Below are 10,113 nucleotides of genomic sequence, written 5' to 3' on the forward strand. Positions count from 1 at the left end.
CCGGCGAGGGCCGAAATACACCGCGCCTTGTTCGCCGTCTACCAACGCGGCGCCTTTCCCGAACGTCTTAAAGGGAACGTACCGTGGCCCGGGCAAGAGAGAGGCTTCGCTCCCCCTCGAGGGGCGGAGCTACAGAGAGACGTCCTTGCGGGTTGCCACCCGTCGGGCGGGCGCTTTGACCTTGGGTGGGGACTGCTTTAGGACTGTTCCTGCTTACCGACCCCTCCCCCAAGGGCTTCCTATTGCAAAGCTGCCAAATGACCACGCGGTCCCTAATCTGTGGTGTTCACGTTACCCTCAGCGCCCTTCTCTACAAGCTTGCCATTTCCCCCCAAAGGGGTGGGGCTAGGGTGCGTCTAGCTTCTTGAAGAGGGGGTGGAGGGTAGCCTAGTTTCTGGTCACTAGAGGCAGGGGTGGCAGGTGGTTAATAGGGATGGAGTGTCCGAGATGGACGAACAAACTTTGTCCTGAGCCACCACGGCCTCCTTTCTGCCAGCGGCCTCTACACCCCGCTCCAGACGAGTCCTCACTTCTTTCAGGCCGGTGCATTATCCCCACTTTAGAGTGGAGGCAGGGAAGACCAAGGTCACACAGAGAGCGAGGATTTAGCTGGGCCGGGCTAAGTCTACAGACTGGACACTGTACAGTAGTTCATGTTTTCACATGATTGTGGCCTGGTAGAGACTGAGAAGTGAAGTCAGCATGCTGACCAGGTGACATTTTACCAGGTTTTTTTTTTTTTTTGTCTTTTTCTAGTGTCGCACCCACAGCATATGGAGGTTCCCAGGCTAGGGCTCTAATTGGAGCTGTAGCCTCTGGCCTATGCCACAGCCACGCCAGATCCGAGCTGCATCTGTGACCTACACCACAGCTTACGGCAATGCCGGATCCTTAACCCGCTGAGCAAGGGCAGGGATTGAACCCACAACCTCATGGTTCCTAGTTGGATTCGTTAACCACTGCGCCATGATGGGAACTCCTTACCGGGTCTTGCCAGGGAGCTGAAGTTCTCTATGCTAAGGGAATAGGAGGGTCTTCCTTGCGCAGGCCCAGGAAGCCATGGGGAAGCATTTAAGGCATATTCCAGGAACTAGTAAGAATCGAGAAGCTGAAGCTGCAGAGGTGGCCTGAGGTAGGCTTAGGTTCTCATAAAAACTGCAAAAGAGGAATGCCCACCATGGCACAGAATCTCACCGCAGTGGCTCTGGCTGCTGTGGAGGCTTGGGCACCAATCCCTCTCGCTCAGCCCAGTGGGTTAAAGGATCTGGAGTTTCTGCAGCTGTGGTGTAGGGTGCAGCTGTAGCTCAGATTCAATCCCTGGTCTGGGGAACGTCCATATGCCCCAGGTGCAGCCGTTAAAACAAAAAAATTGCACAGGAAAGTGGACTTTGCCCTGGAGTACAGGTGATGGGACAGGGAGCCAGTGAAAAGCTTTAAGCATCTAAGCAGGAAGAAGAGAGGTGAGAAATGTTCTGGCAGGGACAGAGCTAAACCAGGGCTCGATGAGTTTGGACTATTGCACAAGAAGGCTAGAAATAAAAGCAAGACCTGACTACCCACCACATGGAGGGCGAGCAGTTAGGTGGTGCATGAACCTAACACAGCTGGACTGGAAATCTGCATTCTGCAACCTCCACTTTGTTTCTTTTTTGTAACCTTGAGCAAGTCACTTGACTTTCACGCCTCTGAATCTCAGGAGCTTTCTCTGTCAAATAAAAACACCCATCTGTCTAGCCTCTCACCTAGCGGTGGGGTGCAGATAGTAGTCATCAAAGCAGTGTAGATAGTGTAAAACACTGGGTGATTCACTCTTTCAAGGGAAGCTTGCAGGAACTTAGTGCTGCAGGAAGATCAGAGATGAAACACTTAGTCCCTGCCAGGAGAAGTTTCAATCTGGTGGATGAAGAGAGATACGCCCTGCCATCACATGTCTCAGGCTGCAGAATAAAAGCCTTTAAAGAAGGCAGCTCCGACTGAGCAGGGGAGGCAGTCAGGGAGGGCTTCTCAGAAGAGACTGCTCTGAAGCTTTGAAGGGTCAGAAGGATTTTAATGTACAAGTCAGAAGAATCATGGGGGAAAACACAGAATGAGAGACCCCGGGAATTTATTCACTCATTTATTTATTGGTACAGTCCAGGTCTTTTATTTTCTTTACATCTATCGTGCCATGAATTCATAGGGAATGGGTTCCAGCAGCTCAGGCTTCTTTCCATTGGTTCTCAGTGTATTTCTCTGGGTGGAGCAAGCGAGTGCTTTGGTTGAATCCAACTACCTTTCTTTTTGGCTTCCTTCTCTTCCTGATCATTTTCCTTCACATGTTTCAGGAAGCTATCTTAGAGTGCTTAATATGCTCAATATACACACTAAGTCTCTTTCCAAAAAACCTTGCTCTTAACTTGTTTGTTTACAGCAATGCCACAGTATGCTAGGGAACACTGTAGACTCTTCCGGTTTTGCCATGGCTAACATTTGTGGGGCCTTACTTTTTGAACAGTGCCTATTCCCATGATGTCTAAGATATCACCTTTCTTGGCATTTCCCGTCATGGCGAATCCAACCAGGCACCATGAGGTTTCGGGTTCGATCCCCAACCTCACTCAGTGGGTTAAGGATCCGACGTTGCCGTGAGCTGTGGTGTAGGTCACAGATGTGGCTCGGATCCTGCGTTGCTGTGGCTGTGGCGTCGGCCGGTGGCTATAGCTCCATTCGACCCCTAGCCTGGGAACCTCCATATGCCGAGGGAAGCAGCCCTAGAAAAGGCAAAAAGACAAAATAAATAAAATAAAACATCACCTTTCTTGTAGATTTCACATGTATGTTTCCATAGGAAAAATTCCCTGTGTTCTAAAAGGTCTAGAGAACATATAGCAGGTGCCACTCCTCTTTCCCTTTGTGTACATCATTTTGGTGAGTTACTAGATGATGGCCATTCTGGCCAAAAAGCCACTCAATTATTTTCTCATAAAACCCTTTTTTTTTTTTTTTTTTCCTTTTATCTTTTCAGGGCCACACCCGAGGCATATGGAGGTTCCCAGGCTATGGGTCTAATCGGAGCTACAGCTGCTGGCCTACACCACAGCCACAACAACACCAGATCGAGTCTCATCCAAGGCCTACACCACAGCTCACGGCAACCCCAGATCCTTAACCCACCAAGCGAGGCCAGGAATCGAACCTGCGTCCTCGTGGATACTAGTCAGATTCGTTTCCCCTGAACCACGAAGGCAACTCCCAATATAGCTCAGTTTTAACACTGTAAGCAGCAAGCCTGGGGAAGGGAAGACAGATCCACACAAAAAGCATCACCCTCTGACCACTTTCTCTATTGTCGGGTGGTCCAATCACATATTAAGCAGACTATTTCTGGCTTTCAAGCTGTCCACCAATGTCTTTTCACCATTATCTTCACAACAACCGCTCCCATCACTTCCCCCAACTCTCTCCACTTATACATTGTTCTGTGGTTGAGGTGACCATAAGATTTATCATGCAAATCCGGACAATTTGAGAATGAAAGTCGGCCCTATTTTTTTCTAAAGTGGACGCTATTAATAATGACATTAGGACAATAGGCATAAACTGAGACTGTTTTGGCCAAACTGGGATGTCTGGTTCTCAGATGAGGAGTCCAGCTGCTAGATCAGGGGACTTCTCGAAGGTAAAGATCATATCCTACTTATCCGGGTATCCCCAGCATCTCCCCAGAGCCTGATGCGTACTAAGTGCTTAATGCACATTAACTGGTTGAATAAAGGCCCCAGGTGTTGGCAAGCCAAGCAGTCGCTGTCCTTCTCAGGCCCCCATGTGATTTCACCTTTTTTTTTTTTTTTTTTTTTTTTTGCTTTTTAGGGCTGAATATGCAGCATATGAAGGTTCCCAGGCTAGGGGTCGAATCAGAGCTGGAGCTGCCGGTCTACACCATAGCCACAGCAACACAGGATCCGAGCTGCGTCTGCAACCTATACCACAGCTCAGGACAACGCCAGATCCTTAACCCCCTGAGTGAGGCTAGGGATTGAACACACATCCTCATGGATCCTAGTCGGGTTCATTACCACTGAGCCACAAGGGGAACTCCTGATTAGTAAGGACACCGTTGACTGGTTTGTCCAGGGGCCCAGTGACTCAGCAGTTCCAGCGGCCGTAGAACCTGCTGTTTGGCTCCTGTGGATTCCTTCCCATTTCCTTAGCAGGCTCCTGTTACATAGTCCTCATCCTCAGGGCTGCCTGGGTGGCACTCCCCATCTTTATGGCCCGTAGGTAAAGAAGCTAAGTAAACACCAAGGGAGGTTTACAGAGGGGGGACCCAGCCTACATAATTAGCCTACTTAAAGCCTCCCACCTCCCTAATTATTGTTATGATGGATGCACCCACTGAGCTGGGCATTCCTATTTCCTTCCTCATTTTCAGAGTTCCCAAGGGGTTGGAGAGGCGAGTGAGCAGGAACACAGCTCCCCTGGATTGTAGGAAGGAGTTCCCTACCTCAGTGGCCTGACTCTAGGAACGCAAACCTGTGTGGGCAGAACTGCCAAGAGGGAAGGGGTAACAGCATGTAAGACTCCCTAGGACTTAGTATCTCTCTCTCTTTTTTCTTTTTTTTTTTTTGTATTTTCTAGGGCCGCACCCGCAGCACATGGAGTTTCCCAGGCTAAGGGTCGAATCAGAGCTGTGGCTGCCAAGCCTATGCCACAGCCACAGCAACGAGGGATCTGAGCTGCGTCTGCAACCTACACCACAGCTCATGGCAATGCCGGATCCTTAACCCACTGAGCAAGGCCAGGGATCGAACCCGCAACCTCATGGTTCTTAGTCAGATTTGTTAACCGCTGAGCCACGACGGGAACTCCAGGACTTAGTCTCTTGATCTGTAAAGTGAAGGGGTTGCAAAAATGATCTCAGAGTTATCTGGTGCTGACCTTGCACACCTCTGCTCCGCCCTGTGACTCTGGGCGGGGCTCAGCCAAGCACCCCTAGGGATCTCTGGGAGGACCCCAAAGCCAACCCCTCTCTCCCTTCCCTTCTCTCCTGTTACTGGAATTGAACATGGGACCCCAGAGTCCTGGGTAGATGTTTATCCAGGGCTGGGCCTTCCCTTCCCTAGCTGCCTGGGGAGATAAAAGGCCAGAGACAAGCAGACATCTGGACCTGGGCCTGTTACAAGTCTAGTCCCAGCTCATCGTGGGCCCAAGCCTGACTTCCAGAGACTGGGGCAAAGAACAGAGATCCGGGAGCCAGGGCCAGCCTATCTCCTCCATCTGGACACACTGGCTAGGAGTCAGTATGCAGGTTGGCCCTCCATATCTGTGAGTTCTTCATCTGCAGATTCAACCAACTACAGGAAAAAAAAAAAAAAAAAAATTCCAGAAATTCCCACTGTAATGCAGTGGGTTAATGATCTGGCTTGTCTCTGTGGAGGCGCCGGTTTGATCCACATTGCATTAAGTACAGAGGATCCAGTGTTGTTGCAGCTGTGGTGTAGGTCAATGTTTGGCTTGGCTTGGATCCCTGACCCAGAAATTTCGAGGCCTGGCACCTGGAAGTGGTCACTCCCTCCCTAGAGCTCTGCAAATATTTTATTCAAGGTACTTAGTTTTGGTTCACTTGTTGCTCCCCCATTGATTATTTGGTCTTGGACATCCTCAGGACCTGGGGTGTTAGCAAGGCACTAAAACCCAACTCCAAATGGCTTCTCAAAGTGTGTCACAGGAGGTTCCTAGTGGCTCACTGGGTTAAGGATCTGGCATTATCACTGCTGTGGCTTGGGTTACTGCTGTGGCTCGGGTTTGATCCCTGGCCCAGGAACTTCTGCATGCTGTGGGCACAGCCAAAAAATAAAAAATAAAATATGTCTGGACCTCTGAGATCCAACGTCCTAAAATTAAAAATAAATAAATAAATAGATAATACAATAAAAGTGCATCACGGATTGGAGGAGACTAAGGAAAAATACCCAAAGGTAGTGGGACCCTGGATAGGATCCTGGACAGGAAAAAAAACTCTAGTGGAAAACCTGCTGAAATTCAAATAAGGCCTGTGGTGTAGTTAATAGCCATGTACTAATTTTTTTTTGTTGGGGGGAGGTTGTCTTTTTAGGGCTTCACGTGCAGCATATGGAAGCTCCCAGCCTAGGGGTTGAATCGGAGCTGTAGCTGCTGACCTACACCACAGACACAGCAAGGCCAGATCTGAGCCACATCTTCGACCTACAGCAAGGTCATGGCAATGATGGATCCTTAACCCACTGAGCAAGGCTAGGGATCGAACCTTCGTCCTCATGGATGCTAGTCAGATTCATTTCCACTGAGCCATGACGGGAACTCCGCCATGTATTAAAGTTAATTTCTTTCTTTCTTTCTCCCTTTCTTCCTTCCTTCCTTCTTTCTTTCCTTTCTTTGTTTCTTTTTGCTTTTTAGGGCTGAACTTGTGGCCAATGGAAGTTCCCAGGCTGGGGGTCAATTCAGAGCTGCAGCTGCCTGCCTATGCCACAGCCACAACAACACAAGATCCAAGCCACATCTGTGACCTACACCACAGCTCATGGCAATGCCCTATCTTTAACCCACTGAACGGGGTCAGGAATCAAACCTGAATCCACCTGGATACTAGTCAGGTTACTTACCACTGAGTCACAACAGGAACACCCCTAATGTTAATTTCTTGGTTAGAATAATTGTACTATGATAAAGTAAAATGTTAACATTAGGAGAAGCTGAGTAAGAGACATACAGGAACTCTGTATTATTTCAACTTTTCTCCATGTCTAAATTTATTTTATTTTATTTTTCTCTTTTTTGTCTTTTTAGGGCTGCACCTGCAGCATATGGAAGTTCCTAGGCTAGGGGTCAAATTGGAGCTGTAGCTGTGGGCCTTCGCCACAGCCACAGCAACTCAGGATCTGAGCTGGGTCTGCGACCTACACCACAGCTCACGGCAACACCAGATCCTTAACCCACTGAGCAAAGCCAGGGATTGAACCTGCATCCTCATGTATACTTGTCAGGTTCGTTAACCACTGAGCCATGAGAGGAACTCCTCCAAGTATAAATTTAGTTTAAAATAAAAAGTACAGAGTTTCCTGGGGGCTCATCATGGCAATGATGGATCCTTAATCCACTGAGCAAGGCTAGAGATCAAACCTGCGTCCTCATGGATGCTAGTCAGATTCGTTTCCGCTGAGCCATGACGGGAACTGTTGTAGCTTTAGGTGCTGCTGTGGCATTGGTTTGATCCCCGGCCCCAGAATTTCCATATGTTGTGTGCATGGCAAAAAAAAAAAAAAAAAAAAAAGGATAAAAAGTAGGAAAAAAAACCCACACAAATTAATGATAATCATTTTAAAACACAAGTGGAGTAGGGGCTTATTGGTCTATATAACTGAAAAGGGCAAGGTTATATGGGTCGCAGGCATAGCTGGATCCAGACAGCTTAATTATCAGGAATTATCTCCGTCCTTTCTTGGGTTTGCTTCTTGTGCAGAGCTTCATACTCAGGTAGCTCTATTCCTCGTGGTGGCAAATGGCTTGCCAGATTTCCAGGCTGGTCTTCTGCCATTTTAGCCACCCAAGGATTTGTCCTTCCACAGTCCTTTTTGGTTCCCAGCTGTATCTCTAGCACCCAACATGGTGTGTTAAAGGAACGGTTCCAGTAAAAGTTCTGAGATGGATTCTCTTACGTTGGCGTTGCCTTGGTGTGGTCAGCCCCGCTCCCCCAACACTTGGACTGAGATGGGAGAAGGCTGTTGTCCCAAAGGAAGTGATGGGTCCTGCCGTCAGAAGAAAGGTTGCAGGTAAAACCTCTAGGTCCCCTGCACCCTTAGAACACAGAGCTGCTCCTTTTTCTCCTAGAGTTTAGGAATAAAAGCATAGACTCACACTAAAAATGTATAGACTTTTTTTTTTAATTTTGTTTTTTTGCAGCCACACCCGTGACATATGGAGGTTCCCAGGCTAGGCGTCCAATCAGAACTGTAGCCGCCAGCCTACACTAGAGCCACAGCGACACAGGATCCAAGCTGTGTCTTCGACTACACCACAGCTCACGGCAACTCGGGATCCTTAGCCCACTGAGCGAGGCCGGGGATCGAACCTGCAACCTCATGGTTCCTAGTCGGATTCATTTCTGCTGTGCCATCATGGAAACTCCCTAAAAATGTATAGGCTTGAAGGTATTGGGTGTGCAGAGCTCTCAAGCTACAGTCTTAGGTTTGCCCTCATTAGTGGAGAATGATAAGGGATTTTTTTCTGGGATGCTGGCTTCTTGCAGCTTCTTACAGCATCTCCAGGATGCTGGGCTTCTTGCAGCTGGATCAGACAGAAGTGGGTGTCAGGGAAGAAGAACCAGCATGGCCAGAGGTGCCCAGAACTTCTGGGCCAGAACAATGGGCAATTCCAATCTACCCCTGCCAACCCTAGCCAGGAGCCTCTGATTTAAGGTCTTGTTTGTTCACCTGAGTAGGGGTGGCGAGGAGAGGGACAGGGCTAGCCTGAGCATCAGGACATCTCAGATGACTGCCTCATGCCTTCTGTGGGGAATAGCTACTGGCAGTCCAGGGTCTCAGCTCCCACTCTCACCCAGCCCACTGGCTAACTCCCAAACCCTTCTCTCTCTCCTCTACTTCCTTTCCACAGACCTGTGGGAATGGAGCGGGGAGGGGAGGGAAGAGGAAGGGGTGGAGTGCCCACAGAGAAGAAGTCTGACTTGTGCGTTTTTCAGATATTTTATTAAGAATAAGGCATATGACAGTCACCCCTAAAGCACAGGGCTCTATTTCTGTGGGTGAGTGGATACACTCTGAAAAGCATTGGATTAAAAAGCGCAGCCAACAGAGAACTTGGAGCAGGATCCCTCTGCCGTGTCCATGGGGGTCCTGCCAGGGGGTTCTGAAGCCGTGCACGTCCCCACTCCAGGTTGGCACCTCAGGGAGACGGTGCTTCGAGATCCCGGCTCTCCACGACGAGGAGATGCTGCTCCATGCCCTCTGGGCCCCCCTCCTCTTCACAGGGGAGGCCTCTCGTCTGCTGCTTGTTTGGGGAAGGGCTACCCCATCTCAGCCCTGGACTGGTTCCCCAAACTGCAGGCCACTGTGGGTGCGATATGGGGGGCAGGGGTACAAAGCCTCATGCTGCATTGCCCACAGGTCCCTGGCTGGCTTCCAGAACAGGGAAGGGGCCCCCATCTGCAGCTCCTGGCTCCAGGTAGGGCCCCTGAGTGTCCATGTCAACAGGCCCCTCTCCCAATGGGGATTTGTGCCCTGGAGAAGAGGGGCACGATGAGAGGCAAGGGGAGGGAAGGAAACAATCCTTTCCCTTCTAGTTACCCAAACATTTCAGGGGCTCAAGGGAGGGGGTCTTTCCTTTGGCAGCGTGGGTCCCCCAGCATAGGAGAGGGGGAGAGCCAGACTGAGAAGTTTTTGGATCACTGAGGCCAAGGGCAGGTCACTGACTCCCAGTCCTATTCTGCTGTCTCAAGGGTTCTGTTCCAAACCCAGGGGCAGGGCGAGGAGGGAAGCCTCTTGTCCACTGTGTCCAGGACAGGGACGGGGAAGGGGGATTTGTTATCATTGGAACCCTGTATTTTCCTTGGCCCCGTCCCCAGCTTGCTGAGTGGAGGGGGGAAGGGTTGGTTGCTTTCTTTCCTTTCCCAGGCACCCTGACACCTCAGCTGAGAGTCAGCGAGTCAGCCGCCCCAGCACTCAGGGCCTTTCATCTGGGGCATCTCCAAGGCACCCCGCAAACAATTCAGCGCCATTATCTCTGATGGCTGGGAGAGGGACAGGAGGTGGGAGGTGTCGATGGGGTCAGATGGGGAGAGGCAGGCAGGCCACCGGAGGATCTGTGGGGTAGGGTGTGGGTGGAGGCCCCCCGCCAGACACCTTGGGTACCCAGGAGGGGAGGAGGAAGAGGGCTATTGCTATAGCACTGGGGGGAGGCCAGACGGGTGTAGCTATGGCTTTTACCGGGTGAGTGGGTGGGTAAAGGACTTCACCATCTCTGTAGAAGAACGGATGCAACAAAGTCACCCTGTTCACCCCAAAAGTATGGTTGTGGAAGATGAGAGTTTGGATGGGCGCCTCCAGAAAGACCCCCTTTCCCTCCTTCCAGTCCTCTGGGCCC

General features: G+C 50.3%; 1 pseudogene; it reads right to left on the reverse strand.

The window, feature by feature from the left end:
• Positions 1 to 2,173: 2,173 nt before the first annotated feature.
• Positions 2,174 to 2,903, reverse strand: LOC100513176 (large ribosomal subunit protein eL21 pseudogene; annotated as a pseudogene).
• Between the last annotated feature and the right edge of the window lie 7,210 nt (positions 2,904 to 10,113).

This window comes from Sus scrofa, chromosome 12, assembly GCF_054392235.1.
Source record: "Sus scrofa isolate SSC_HxYL_T2T_F1_AM1 chromosome 12, Sscrofa_HxYL_maternal_Yorkshire_Landrace_v2.0, whole genome shotgun sequence".
NCBI lineage: Eukaryota > Metazoa > Chordata > Mammalia > Artiodactyla > Suidae > Sus > Sus scrofa.